General features: G+C 41.2%; 1 long non-coding RNA gene across 1 annotated transcript; it reads right to left on the reverse strand.

Annotated features, from left to right (window-relative positions):
- Positions 1-262: 262 nt before the first annotated feature.
- LOC138440068 (uncharacterized) lies at positions 263-14,710 on the reverse strand. The gene is made up of 6 exons (XR_011256908.1): positions 14,515-14,710; positions 12,903-13,009; positions 11,148-11,281; positions 8,991-9,111; positions 2,170-3,003; positions 263-930 (listed from the first exon to the last, which is right to left on the reverse strand). It is a non-coding gene; the product is annotated as an uncharacterized lncRNA (long non-coding RNA).
- Positions 14,711-15,118: the final 408 nt, after the last annotated feature.

The following is a 15,118-nucleotide window of genomic DNA, read 5'->3' on the forward strand; positions in this document are numbered from 1 at the left end:
AGCCCTATACTTACCCTTGAAGTACCTACCCGCATCTTCTTCATTTTTGACACTTCCCATGCATAACAAAAGACGAGGTTGTAAGGTTTCAAACATGGATCCAAGACCCATTATCCACATAAAAGGGATATAAATACTATGATCACATCATTTAAATCTCTTGCATCACCAAAATACCTCTCCACCACTTATCCAGTCGCCATTGATGGATCACATCTATCTCATACATTTTATAACTTAGCAATCAAATACGCACCAGGACTCTGGGTAATTATAGAGACAAGATTTATTTATACCATAAATATTTCAACAAATTCCACTTTCTACGATGAGTTCAATCTTCACAAAAGTAGGATGAACAGCACCTGTTTCCACTAGGATCCATAGAGCGTGAAAATCTTAATGATGACCACCAGAAAGGTCAGCACGGTTGATATCACAGATTTTTCAGTGTTCCAATACAAGTTCTACCCAAATCCATAAAGAAAGACATACGCATAGGAAACTACAAATTGAAAGCAAGTCTATTGAGATAAATATTGGACATCAATTGTATGAATCTTTAAGGCATAACTGCAGACATTCTTCAGACATTCTTCAAATTCATAGAATGACAACAAAGTATGGCTACGTACAATCCATTCGGTTTTATGAACCACTCATGAATAACCTCACAAGCCATTTGAAACCAGATGACAATTTCAAATAGCTTTGATCTACAAACAAGGCTGTGAGACAGAAAGTTAAAATCGAAATACATGAAGTAAATCCTCAATAGATATGAAAACATCCCATGGTAGTGAAGTCAATTAGCATTAGTTATTAGGGCTTTCATGCACAGACTCATCTCTGATCGATGTGATCCCAATTCATATTTGGCAAAAAATACGAAAGCTGATCTTAACAGTCATATTATTTTTCTTTGTACCCCTAAAAAGAAAAATGAACATGAAAAACTAAATTAAGCTTGGAGGCTCACATTTCCCAATCGGTATACAAAGCAACAGCATGTCAAACTTTCTAATTCACATATGCATTTAAATGAAATTGGATGAAATACCCCTAAATAAACACATACTTCTATGCCCAATGTTTCACAAGGCAGAAAACGCTCAATGAATGAAACTGAGAGGGTAACAGCCAGGAAGGCCAGGGGTCTCCAAAGGGAGGAAATGGGGTGCAAGTGTCAGACAGTTGTTATCTGTCACTTCCGAGGCAGGAGGAAACAAGCTGTTATCTTTTTTCCCCTTCTTGATACAAATTTAAACAGAGATTTTCTCTTACAATTCTGTGTTGCTATAATGACACCTGGTTCCGCCTGAACTTCACTTTTCTCATACTTTGAGCTGACCAAGGCATTTTTCTCATGGAAAGGTTTGCCTTAAGCTATGTGAATGTACTATGTATTTACCCTAGACTCTATCTTCAAGTAGGTTCTGCCTAAAGGCTCAGAACTGACTTGACAAACCAATATGCTTTACTCATACATGGCTCTCCTGATCTATGTGAATGAAGCTATCCATTTGCTCATATCAATCGTTTTATGGCCCAGGATGACTCACCTGGTGCCACGGTCATCTCCATATATCTTGTGGGTGAGGGGTCTGCTGCCATTCCTTTCTCTAATGAGTAGACTGCTAGTAGCTAGATAACATCCAGCCAAAGATGAGTAGGGGGGCACTCTTTCTGCCCCCTTCTGATGTCTATGTCAGAAGCTTTCTCTCTTTTATACTTTAATAAAACGTTGGGACACAAAAGCTCTGACTGATCAACCCTCATCACTGGCCCCGGGTTGAATTCTTCCTCTAAGGAGCCCAAGAATTCAAGCATCTTTCATGGTTAGACAACAACCTTTCCAAACAATGGTCTTTTCAAAAAAAAAAAATGATGATAAGTGATGAGTATGCATATGTCTACGAATGAAATGGGACCTATATGTCAAACCACATAAAAATATATCTTCCCTCAACATACATATAACACAACCAGGCCTTCACATGCATCGATTCTCCAACTATCAAGTCATACAAATATGGATGTAAAATATCACAATACATTCCAAAGTTTAAAAGTGATGGATATTGACTTTCGCCCGCTGGTGCTTCTTTTTATGTCATCTCCATTATATTAGCTATGACAACGAATCATGTGCTGTGCGAAGTCACTTACATTGTGTCCAACTCCTTGGGATCATATGGACTAGGCCCCACCAGGCTCCTCTCTCCATGAGATTCTCTAGGCAAAGATACTGGAGGGGGTTGCCATGCTCTCCCTCAGGAGATCTTCCTGCCCCAGGGATGGAATCCATACCTCCCATGTCTCCTGCATGGGTATGTTCTGCATGTTCTTTACCACTAGAACCACCTGGGAAGCCCCAAGACACATGAACATCAGTGGATTTGGGGATCCACGGGGCATATACAGAACCATTCCTCCAACAAAACTGAAGAATGACTTTAAAATCTCAAACAAAACATGAGTATATGTGTTCACAAACTTCATGGAGCAAGGGTTTCTTCGATCTGAAAACTGGCATCGATGAAGGACTGTGTGAAGAATACTTCAAAGTCTATTTGGCAAACACAGCCTACGTTGGCTATATTTAGTCCTCAGTTGAATGGAATGTCATGAGTACTGGTCATTTCAAATAAGTAGCCTATGACGCTGTTTACACTTATTGGGACGCGTGGTATACCACATTCACACATTTCAGTAGCATTGGTGCAAAAACGATACATTTCTCAGGGGAAGCTTCTACATGGACTCCTGGGATCAGAGCTCTAACTCATACACACATACTTTTCCTTTTAAAATGATCCTGCATGATAAGCAAACAAAACACTGGATGAACACCTAGACGGTGAGCTCTGTACTAAATGATTTTAAAGCCAGTAGATGGAATGAGCTGATGAGGAAGACTACAAACGAGTCATCTTCTTCAACTTGGTCAAACCGCTCATAGTCATACAAGTGAATGAAAAGTTGAGCCTGTTGTCATTAAATCTGTTTAAAAGAAATAGAATAATAAAACAAATTAGTAAATCTTATTTTCTTAATAAACATTGTATTATTTCTGCACAGCTTTGTTACTGGCATGAATAGAATATCTACAATAATAACTTGTCACAGTGAAATGGATTCACATTCGATATCGATTCACATCTATAATTGATGCCATAGCTGTTTGATACTATTGCTTGAATGAATGCAACTTATGTGACTTCACAAACTACAAACACGACTAACATAATAGGTATTAAAAAACCTTGAGTGACATGAGCGTGAAGACTTAGTAGAGTTGCTCTCAAGAATAATGATACTATTATTCGCTCTAGCCATAGTACTGGAATCTGTACATTAACACCCCTGCAAAACAAAAGGAAAGGATAGAATAATAATAAAGGAACTTCATAACTATATTCCTACTGTAAACATTCAACACTATGTTTTCTTTTAAACTGACTTTCATATTTGGTCTACTGTAACCTCTTCTGTGTTCATTTTATGCTAAACTTATTGCTAACAGTAAAATTACCATACGAGCTCTAATTAATTTTTTTTTTTACTTGCAAAGCTACTGATAGAACCAAAGGCCAATATCTACATCAAACAGGAGAAACGGAATGGAAACTGTAAACAATTTTATGGAAGAACATTTCCGTGCTCCTATTCAGTCAAATGGGCATTCAAAAGGATGTGATTTTTCTGAAAGTTTATTTCAGAAACTTGGAATTGGATGACTGCAAACAATAAAACTAACAATATATTGATACATAATATTAATAATATACAGTGGGTCATTCTTTTTTTATTCTGCCACAGCTAACAGACAGAAAGTCAGTTGTCATAACTACTACTAACATAAGACCCTCACCGATAAGTGAAGATATATAGGAAAATCCATAATAGCTCTAAAAACCATCAAAGATAAAATGGTAATTAAAAAATACACTGACAGTTTAGCTGGTATAAGAAACAGGATGATTATGAAAGCAAAGCCAACAATCATGGATAGGCCATGGAAGCCCGTGGCTGTCACCAGTGTTGACTTATATCCTTCATCTGAGGTTGTTAAAAGCGCTTGGTAAAATCCAGAGGTTTGCAGCAGTGGTAACCTCCTGAACAGACTGAAATAAAAAGGGTTTCCAGAATATCCTGATGATTTCCATCTACTAGGCTGTGATGAGCTCAAGCAATGCATACTCCAGAGGACAGAAGACAGACAGGTTGGGAACACGTCTACTGCACTTACGGAGAAAGGGAATGTTGCTGCTCAGCCTAGTACAAGTGTAGAAGCAACACCTTGGTGATTCGACCTTTAAAGACTCGATACATATGAGAACGACTGGTATGAATAAACCTTCAGAAGTGCTTTCTCAGACCTCCTCCCATCATAAGCACAAGCATAATGAAAACACTGAGTTTTCATGGTCTCACCCAAAATAAGACTCACTTATGGCTTTGCTTTGAGAATAGTTGAACTACTCATTGTTCAAGAGAAATGATCCTTTCTTCTCTGAAGATTTGTGAATCATTCACAGGGTGTGGTGAATAAACTACTTAAGGGTCTAATACATAAAAATGCAATAGGCTAAGCACAGAGATGTTTTTCTCCCTTTCTCAAAGGATGGAACATTTTGTATTTGCACTGATTTTATGTCTTGACTTCATGTACAATTATATACTGATTTTTTTAGTTGACATACAATAGGACTAAAAATATTGATATAATACTGATAACTCATGTTGGTATGTGTGGTTGTCACATAGGATTCACAGGAGATTTAAATTCACAGTTGTCAACGTAAAGGATGAATGCTATTTAGCTTCTTCGTGAATCTAGGCCACGAATGAAGAGTTTTCCTCAACATATTTCACTGAGAGAAATACAAGGATGATAGGCATAATACTATGCTTCGACTCATGGATATCTAAGCATTGCTCACAATACAGATCTGATTTTCAACATCAGGGTTCTTTCAGTGTCCTTGAACAGCATTTGTTTTTCTGTATACAGAAGAAAAAACTCATGAGTATCAAACTGGTTCACATAAAACATGTGTATGAATTGTTATCTTCCGGAACCAGGGATCAAACCCACATCACTTCCCCCTCCTGCACTGGTAGGCAGATTTTTTATTTATCAACTGTGCCACCTAGGAATCGACATACATTTCAAGGACCACTGCCATCAGCTTCTACTGTTCATGACCAAAGTAGGAGAAACAATATTGGAAGAAGTACTCATAAGGGTACTCATAGGAAGTACTCATAAGTCAAGGAACTGTTATACTGGGTACTCTCGTTGTTACTGGGACAAGTCAGTTCCTCCGATGATGATGGGTATAACTGAAAAATTATTACAAATGCATGGGCTGTGATGTCTACGTGATAAATGTGTTCCTCTTATACTATTGCTTCAGGGATGCCTACTTCAGCATGAAGGAATGCACTTCAAGGGATGCCCGCTATTCCAGCTCAAGCAACAGATAGTGAAGTGCAGATCATTGTCCTTTGTTGAAAATAATCAGCACTTTGTCAACATAGGGAACATGCCAGAGGAACCCTTGGGATGGAACTCTAAAAACAGGTTGGGCCCTCTTTTTGCCAAGCCCTGCGATAAAATACAAATCAGAAAAAGAAAAATAGCATCGGTTTTGTCAGGACTTCCTCATCTTTTCTTTCTTGGTAGCAGGAAGCAGACATTGAGGCCAGAGGACTGCAGGATTTCATTGTGAACTAACGTTGGGTGGGGTGGAAGCTCATCACTCTAGTAAGAATGTGGTTCAAAAAAATGGAATTTCATTCACTTCATGGACATAGAGTTCTATAATCCTTCATTAAGGAATTCAATAAGCTATATTTCCTTACACCTTCACAATCTCTTGGTTTACGAGAACATCAATTGCTAGTCCAGCACTTATACAATGAGTGTTACAGGTAGTATGAATGTATAAATGATGATGAGCAATGACAGGAAGTTTATTTAATCTCTGTTTGAATTCTTGATTTTTTATATAATTTTTTATAATATCCTTACAGATGTGAATATTTTACTGACATGTATAAATACACGTTGAGTAGTGCTATGATAACTCATAGTGTTGGCACAATAAATATCATGGTTACTATGTGCTTTTCATATATTCCTTTTGAGATTCTCTTCCATTATACATTATCATAAGATATTTAATAGTTTCCTAAACTGTACAGTAGGTCCTTGTGGCTTCTTTTATATATAGTAATGTACTTGTTAATAATTCAAACAAAAACTGGTACACAAATACTCATAGTGACATTCACAATAGCTCAAAGGTAGAACTCATTCAAGTGTCCGTTGGTGGGAGACTGAATATGCAACACAAGGTATATTCAGAAGCTTGAACGGTATTCCACCATACGAAAAAGTACATTAAATGGTGCTGCCACTCTGCAAGACATTACAGAAATGACTCCAAAACAAACACATGGAATAAATACATAGTTCGATTCCAATTCAAGCTATGTACCCAAAAGGATTGGGAAAGGGGGCTGAAAAAATGGATACTTCTTCCGTCATACTCACAACAGCATGATTCACACTGGCAAACAAACAGAAGTGATCTAAGTGTCCATGGCAGCCAATTCCATAAACAAACTGTGGTATACACACAATGGAATCTGATTCGGCCCTTCAAAGTCAGTAATTCTGACAATGCGACAATGTGGACAAACCTTATGGTCATTAGATCATGTGAAATAAACCAGACCAAGAAAAGACAAACGTTCTGTGATTCCACTCATATGAGATATCCAAACAAGTCAAATCTGTCAGAAATAGCAGAGAGTGATTCCGACCGATCGAAAAGAGTTCATGTTTCATGGACCTCAGTTTCCCTTGGAAAAACTGACTTCCCGTGATATCTCCAAAACCAATTAGACAAATAATTGGAAGCTATATCCAGTCAAATGAATGTAGACATAATGTTATATACAGTGTACACCAAACTCACTCAAACTTCTTAACAGACAAAAGGCAAAACTGTATCTATGGTACCTCAGCTTAGCTTAAAACTGTATCTACAGTACCTCACTTCTGCTTATAAAATTTAACAACAACAACAACAACACACTAAAGTCTATCCAAAAAAGGATATAAAACATATATAACATTAACTTTAAAGAATTAGACATTTAAACTGTGAAAAACCTTATTCACAAAACTTAAACACAAGCCACAGGAAAATATATTTATAAAATACATATCTGATAAAGGATTGTACTCCAAATATACCAAAAAATCTAGAACAATCTCATAAAAAATGTATACACCTAAACACCTGGCCTACAAAAATATAAAGATAGCAAATAAGCCTATCAAAAAGACTCAAAATCACATATCATTAGGAAATTACAAACTAAAATAACAGTGAGGTAGCACTGCACACCTATTAGATCCAGTAAACTCAAAAAAAAAAAACGGGGGTAGGGCACAACTTCTCCGGTGGCTCAGTGGTAAAGAATCTGCCTGACAATGCAAGACACTCTAGTTTGATCCCTTACCCCAGAAGATCCCACATGCCACAGAGAAACATAGCTGGATTTTTCCACAGCTAAACAAAGCTCACCTGTGACCTGAATACTATATGGCTAGCACTTACTAAACAGCTTTGAAAACGTCCAGACAAAAAGTATCACATGATTATATACAACAGCTCTACTTGTAATAACTAAAAACTTTCAAATATCAGGATGTCTTCAGTAGATGACAGTGTAAACAAATGGGGATACATCCAAAGTGAAGGGGAGCAAATGCTACCACAAAATATACCACCTCAGCATGAGAATTAGTGGGACCCAATTAACTTTTTTTTTTAGAGGACACATGATCATCTCTGAAACCCAAGTTCAAGACAGCTCTTCTGTGAGTCACATTTACCAGAGAAATCTCATTTCAAAGGAATCCTCTCTATATGCCAGATAGAAGGATGAGACACAGTCTTTTGAAACTCTTTTTTCTTTTCTATCGATAGGGAAAGCTAAGCCGTAAATCTGCACAACAACCATACCCTTCCTTTCCTTTGGTTGTATCTGTAAAATATTTGTTTCTTTTTTAATTTGGCTGCGCCAGGTCAACCTTCATTGAGGTAAGCCAGATATTTAGCTACAACATGCAAATTCTCCTTTGTGGCATGGGAGATCTAGCTCTTGGATCAGGGAATGAACCTGGGCCTCCTTCTTTGGGAGTGTCCAGTCTCAGCCACTGGACCACCAGAAAGTGCCTGTTTTGTTTTCAGATGAAGATGGAATCTAAGGTGATATCTTGGGCCATTTCAGTCACTGACTCAGTTTCCTGAGTTTCTCCAAAGCACGCACAAGGTGCACATTATTAAACTGGTTTGCAAAACAAGAAAAGGTTGTCTGCTACAACACTGTATGCTTACAAATATCTAAATGGTAAATGGCATATTATTTATTTTTAATTACTATGGGGGGGGGAGAAAGAATGCAGGATTCATACATGTTACCACATGAATAAATATTAAAACCATCTTCAGTGAAAAAGAAATCCACATAGAAAAGGCCACCCAGAACCCTTATTCACCATGTCTGCTTTCAATCCATCAAGTTTGTCCAAATAACTGAAAATCTCAGTAACACTCTAAATAAAGAAAAAAGGATGAAGATGGAAACAAAAGATATATTCATACACTTGAACAATTGCTAAAAGTGGAAGTGGGGCAGTGGATTACATTATAATGTAGGTACCATATGATTTCCTGATTTTGGAGATTATGTGCTGGTTCTGCAGAAGGTACCCATTTTGGATAAAACACATAGAGTATTTTAGATGATGTGGCAAATGCTAGCACTTGTTCCCATTGCTAGGCATTTTCTGTACATTTTAAATGACTGGAAAGTATACTAGGTTTCAAAACAACCATGTCAATACCACAAAAGAAATTTAGCGCAGACAGGCAGGAAACTTTCTGATACAGGCCAAGACTTACCCAGATGAAGTTCAAGGGAAGCTGCGATGCTCACTGCCCGTGAAGGAGTCCACGTGGAATGAAGAAGTAGTGTGGGAAGTCTATTAGTAACCACCATGTCTTGGGTCCTCTGGATGACCTACTGCAGGAGAAACAGATCTTACAGATAAAATGTTCCACATCACTTCACAAAAAGTTGTTAGACTACATTCAGTAAAGCTGAATCATTTTGGATTAATTTACAATCATAAAATACTACCCTTTACAGTCCAAAAATCACTTGCATTTCTATACACTAATAACAATCAGGAAAAAAATATTAAGAAAATCCCACTTAAATAAAACATCTAGCAACAAACTTAATCAAGAACATAAAAAACCAGTAGTCAGAAAACTAGAAGGCACTGATAAAGAAACCAAAGAAAATACAAACACACAGAAAATTATTCCACGCTCATGCACTGGAACAATGAGGAATTAAAAGGTCCATTCCAACCAAAGTCATCAACAAATACACGGACTGCAATCACAAAATAATATTCAATGGCATTTTTCACAGAAATAGAAATATTCCTAATATTAGGCTGCTACTGTTGAACAGGACCTTAAACGGCCAAAAAGACTCTGAGAAAGAGGAACACAGCTGGAGGCATCTTCCTATCCCTCTTCAAACTACATCACGGAGCTGTAGTGACCACCACAGTGAGGAACTGGCAGGAACACAGACACATGGACTCCAGGAGAGAATAGAGAGCCCAGAAACGAACCCACCTGTACATGGTCAGTTCCTGAAAATCAAACCAGGAACGAGCGAAGAGGAAAGGACAGTCTTCTCAAGAAACAGTGACAGGAAAATGGCCACCTACACGGAAGAACATCAGTGTTCATCCTCTACATCATCTAACGCAAATCTAACTGAAAACCCACCGCTTTGCACACGGAGCTCTTTCCCCCTGAGTCCTCTGAGATGGACCTCCAGTCAGCCCTCAGCTGGACACAGGAAACGTCTACTCCATCCTCATTTTTCGCTCTTGCAGCGCCTCCCTGCTGGTGGGCACTGAGGCAACCCTGCTCCTCTCAGCCTGGATGCAGCCCTGTTATCCAGAAGCCTGAGCCCTGATGGTCCTGAGGAGACAAAGCTCCCGCCAGCTGCTCACGGAGCAGAGTCTAAAGGCAAAGCGTCCTGCGCCCGCGGGTCAGAGGGGCCTTTGGCGCCCCCTGCGGGCCACAAGAGAAGAGCGGGCAGCCCGGTGCTCACAGACCTCAGAGGGCTCACCCAGAAGCAGCTCTGCTGTGAGCACTCAGACTGGAAGCCCAAACTGAAATGGAGCAGAATAGCTCCATGACCCTCCGCAAAACATGGCTAAGGAACAATCAGAGCCTGCATGGAATGCAGCCATAAAAAGGAACACATTTGAGTTTGTTCTAATAAAGGGGAGGGAAGTCAGTCAAAGAGAGAAAAACATGGAATCTAGAAGGATGGTACTGACGAGTCTGTTCACAGAGCAGCAATGGAGGTGCAGACATAGAGAACAGACTTACAGACGAGGGTGGGGAACAAGAGGGAGAGGGTGAGATGAATGGAGAGAGCAGCATGGATGCAGGTACACCTACATTTGTAAATAGACAACCAATGGGAATTTGCTGTATGATTCAGGGAACTCAAACTGGGGCTCAGTAGTAACCTGGAGAGGTGGGAATGCGTGCGAGGTGGGAGGGAGATTCAAGAGCAAGAGGACATAGGTACACCTAATGTGGATGTATGACAAATCAAACCAATATTGTAAAGCAATGATCAATCAACTAAAAAGAAATAACTTTTAAAAAATCTGAACATAAACACAAACTTTGCAACAAGGTAACTCCATTTTAAAAACTATAGAATTTTAGAAAACTACTAAAGTTCTACATGACCTTTGGTCTGGTAATCAGGTCTAACATACACAAAACAAGCCAACTTACCAAATTATGAATATAAATTAGTTAAAACATTGCCTTTTATCATTTCATACATTTACCCCGTGGAGGACCTTACTCAAGAGAACCAAAAACAAACTGTTAAATGAACCACGGACCACCCACCCTGGCCAGGCAACAGAGAAAAGAAAACACTTGCAGGAGTCATCTTACAACAGGAGGCCCTGGGAAGGAACAAGGAACGAACAAGCTACCACCAACCAGAATTCTGGAGAGGTCAGGTGATGGGAGGCTCCAGTTCAGAGGTCCTACCAACCTCCCAGGATCCACATTGCTGGAATCCATCTCAGCTGAGTGATGCGTGTGCCCCCAAGAGAGATCCCAATTCAGAATGCCTGGCAAGAGACAAACCAGAAATTAACCCAATGACCATAAAACCTGAGACTGTGAGCCACGTGACAGAGTGGTTCTCTCCGTTTCCCTCACCCTCCTGCCCTCCACCCCGGCAGCCCTTCCCAATAAAGCCTCTCGCTTGGACAGCACTCCTCTCCTCAGACAACTCATTGCCCAGTGTCAGACAAGAACTCACTCTCAAGCCCTGGGAAGGGATCCCCCTTCCTTCATCAAAAGCAATATCCAGGAGAAAATATCTTCAAAACGTTATCTTGTAGAGAAGGAAATGGCAATGGCAGCCCGCTCCAGTACCATTGCCTGGAGAATCCCATGGACAGAGAAGCCTGGTAGGCTGCAACCCCGGGGTCACTAAGAGACGGACACGACTTCACTGAGTGACTTCACTTTCACTTTTCACTTTCATGCACTGGAGAAGGACATGGCAACCCACTCCAGTGTTCTTGCCTGGAGAATCCCAGGGACAGAGGAGCCTGGTAGGCTGCTGTCTATGGGGTCGCGCAGAGTCAGGCACGACTGAAGCGACGCAGCCGCAGCAGCAGCAGCAGCAGCAGCAGAGAAGGAAATGGCACCACCTGCAGTACTCTGGTCTCAGAAATCCCAGGGATAGAGGAGCTTGGTGGGCTACAGTCCAAAAGCAGGGCATTTCTGATGGGAGGAAACAGTCCCAGGGAAGCTGAGCTGCTCACCAAAGGCCCCAGAGCTTTGGATAGCACACCAGAGCTGGGGCTGAGGATTCCCAGCTGCCATGCCTCTTGATCCTGGCCTCTTTCACTAGATACATGTGTGGAAAACTAGAATCTAAAATATGCCCTGGTGGTTCCATAGTAAAGAATCCACCTGCCAGTGCTGGAGATGCATGTGCGATCCCTAGGATGGGAAGATTCCACATCCTATGGAGTCTGTGTGCCACAACAGCCGAACCTGTGCTCTAGATCCTGGAAGCCACGATGCCGAGTTCACATGCTGCAGCCACTGAAGCCCGTGAGCCTGTGCCCCTCAACAAGAGGAGACACTGCAGTGAGAAGCCTGCAAACCACTAGTTATGGCCCATGCTCACCAAAACTAGAGAAAAGCCCACACACAAAGATGCAACACAGCCAACAATCAATAAAACTGTTTTCCTAAAAAAATGCATATCTGACAAAGAAACTGTACTCAAATTGTCCAAGAACACTAGAGCAAACAAGCCCATTCATAATTGGTAGTGACTGAAATAGGCCACTGAGGGTATACTGATAGTAAACTATCATAGAAAAACATACTCAAGATACTGGTGCAATGCATGCAGAGCCCCCTTTGAAAGACAATCTGACAGGTTTTTTTTTTTCAGTAACCACATGGGACAAGCACTGAATTCTGTGTATGACAAGCGGTGGAAGCCAGGTATCTTACCATTGGAAGGCAAAGTTACAGATAAACAAAAGGAAACGTTACAATGTCCATGTCGTGGTGGATCAGGTTGGAGACATCACAAATTACCTTTAACTGAATATGTTCAAAGGTGAGCATATTGAGCTCCTACATGTATGTTTTAAATATCATTCTCTAATAAAAGGGAACAGGAAACATCTCTGATGGCCCAGTGGTAAAGAATCTGCCTACCGATGCAGGGAACACGGGTTCAATCCCTGTGTAGAAGATTCCACACACCCAGGGACAACGAAGCCCTTGAACAACTCTTGAAGTTTGCATGCTCCAGAGCCCAAGTTCTGCAAACAGAGAAAGCACTGCAATGAGAAGCCATGGCACAGCAACTAGAGGGTAGCCTCTGCTCACTACAACTAGACAAACGAGCAATAAAGACCCAGCACAGTCAAAAATAATGTAATGTTAATAAAGGGACAGTTCTTTGAAGAAATGACTGAGACTAGGGGTGAGACTGTAAATATATGAGCCAGGGTCATCTTAAATTATGAGAAATTAAAGAAACTAAAGACAACTATCAAGCTGTCCAAACTGATACAAATGAATGATGACACAGTGTTATCTGTATACACCAGCAAATAACAATCTGAAAGGGAATTTAAACAAACAATTCCCTTTCAATCATATCAACAGTAATAAAAGACTTTGCTATGGACAGAATGAGGATGACAAGACTGGCACACTGGAAATGATACATGATTGCTGAAAAATACCCTAAAGACATGGACAGATACTCCATAGTGATGAAAAGGCTTCAGTTGGCAATACCGTGGAAGGCATCTTCAATCTGAAATGAAGATTCAATATGAATTACAAAAGGCTGAAACGTGGCTGCTAAACCACAAAAGATGCCAGCATTCTCGGCCTCCAGAGAATTCAATCCAGGGCAAGTGAAGAAGCTTGATGGCTCAGAGGTTTTCTGTTTAAAAGTTTTATTAAAGTATAAAAGAGATCGAGAGAGCTGCTGACATAGACATTAAAAGGGGGAAGAAAGAGTACCCCCTGCTAGTCTTTAGCCAGATGTTATAGAGCCACTAGCAGTCTGCTAATGAAAGAAAGACAATGTCTCAGAGAGTGGCACCAGGCCCCTCACCCACAGCAAGCATTGAGATAACATTGGCAGCAGATGAGTCATCCCAGGCCATAAAATGATGGACATGAATCTTGAAGAAAGGCAGATTTCCAAGCAAATATATAGTTTCATTCACATAGATTAAGAGAACAAGGTATGAGTAAAACATACTGGTTTGTCAAGTCGTTTCTGAGCCTTTAGGGGGAAGTGACCTGAAGACAGAGCCTTGGGTAAATACATAGCACATTAGCATACCTTAAGACAAACATTTCCATAAGAAAAATGCATTGCTTAGTTCAAGGTTTGAGAAAAGTTAAATTCAGGTGGAGCCAGGAGTGGTCATGGCAACACAGAATTTTCAGAGAAACCTCCTTTTAAATTTGTATCAAGATGGAGAAAAAAAAATGCAGCACTCTTTTGTCTCCTCCTGCCTCTTAAGACAGAGAAAAAAACGTCTGACACTTGCAGTCTATTTTCTCTGGCTGGAGACCCCTGGCCTTCCTGCCTGTTATCCTCTCCAGGCCTGTAGGAAGCAACACACTAGGCTGCTTGGGAAAACCGCGCGGGTCTGAGCTTTATGCAAAGGGGTAAAGCGGCAAAACCCTTGGCCCCAAAGGCGAGGCTTTTCTGCGACCGCCATTTTAGTCGGCTCCGAGACTGCAAACAAAGAGGGCAGAATACATGGTTCCCTGCTCCACCCAGTCCGAGTTCCCTTACCTGTGGCCCACAGCCCTGCGCTCTACTCGCTGGATGCCAATCGACGGGGACCCAGGAGCCCACGAAACGAGCATTCCCAGCTGCAATGGCGAGCCCTGAGAGCCCTGGCCCCCGACGCGCCGCCATGTTCATCCCGCCCCAGACCCGCTCACGTGAGCCGCGCTCCTGACCAGCCGCCCAGGCTCGCCCCGCCCCCGACGCGCTCACGGTGCGCCCCACCCCCACGCCCCCTTCCAGGACAGGCCCGCGGGACCGCGACTGCCTCCAGGTGAAACACAAGGACAAGCAAATCCACCCCACCGAGACAATCCAAGCTTTTTCTCAGCTGATCTGTCTATGATTTAGGGATAAAACTATGACTATAGAAAGCAAAGATGACCTAGGACAGCCATGATAGTCTATAGAGCCAGACCCTGGCGGGCAGAGGCTTGAAGAGGGTCCGGGAGCTCTGTCAGAACAGCAAGCCTCTGTAGCGTAGCGGTTAGGTGCGCTGGTGAGCAGGCAGACGATGGTCTGTAAGTCAGGAGTTCAAGTCTGCAGCTTAACTCTTTTGCTCTTAGGGGGCGGGGGACAGCAACAGGCGGGACTTAGACCAGGAACGTTT

This window comes from Ovis canadensis, chromosome 5, assembly GCF_042477335.2.
Source record: "Ovis canadensis isolate MfBH-ARS-UI-01 breed Bighorn chromosome 5, ARS-UI_OviCan_v2, whole genome shotgun sequence".
Lineage (NCBI taxonomy): Eukaryota > Metazoa > Chordata > Mammalia > Artiodactyla > Bovidae > Ovis > Ovis canadensis.